Source organism: Arachis duranensis, chromosome 9 (genome assembly GCF_000817695.3).
Source record: "Arachis duranensis cultivar V14167 chromosome 9, aradu.V14167.gnm2.J7QH, whole genome shotgun sequence".
Lineage (NCBI taxonomy): Eukaryota > Viridiplantae > Streptophyta > Magnoliopsida > Fabales > Fabaceae > Arachis > Arachis duranensis.
In genome coordinates this window covers 24202306-24203177 of record NC_029780.3, presented here as the reverse complement: position 1 = coordinate 24203177, position 872 = coordinate 24202306, and positions in this window count along the sequence as shown.

Sequence of the window (872 nt, the reverse complement as noted above, 5' to 3'; positions counted from 1 at the left end):
ATTGTTGTTGAAACCTTGTTGAGGTCTCTGTTGATCCTTCCATGAGAGATTTGGATGATTTCTCCATGAAGGATTATAGGTGTTTCCACAGGGTTCTCCCATGTAATTCACCTCTTCCATTGAAGGGTTCTCAAGATCATAAGCTTCTTCCTCAGATGAAGCCTCCTTAGTACTGCTTGGTGCATTTTGCATTCCAGACAGACTTTGAGAAATCATATTGACTTGTTGAGTCAATATTTTATTCTGAGCCAACATGGCATTCAGAGTGTCAATCTCAAGAATTCCTTTCTTCTGACTAGTCCCATTGTTCACAGGATTTCTTTCAGAAGTGTACTTGAGGTGGAAAGAACTTTGCCAAGAAGGCATTGACTAGCTTTTCCCAAGAGTCCAGGCTTTCTTTAGGTTGAGAGTCCAACAATGTTCTAGCTCTGTCTCTTACAGCAAAAGGGAATAGCATAAGTCTGTAGACCTCAGGGTCAACCCCATTAGTCTTGACAGTGTCACAGATTTGCAAGAACTCAGCTAAGAACTGATGAGGATCTTCCAATGGATGTCCATGGAACTTGCAATTCTGTTGCATTAGTGAAACTAATTGAGGCTTAAGCTCAAAGTTGTTTGCTCCAATGGCAGGGATAGAGATGCTTCTCCCATAGAAATCAGGAGTAGGTGCAGTAAAGTCACCCAGCACCTTCCTTGCATTGTTGGCATTGTTGTTTTCGGCTGCCATGTGTTATTCTTCTTTGAAGAATTTGGTCAGGTCCTCTAAAGAGAGTTGTGCTTCGGCTTCTCTTAGCTTTCTCTTCAAGGTCCTTTCAGGTTCAGGATCAGCCTCGAATGCCCTTGTCTTTGCTCCTGCTCATAAGAAAGAGAAG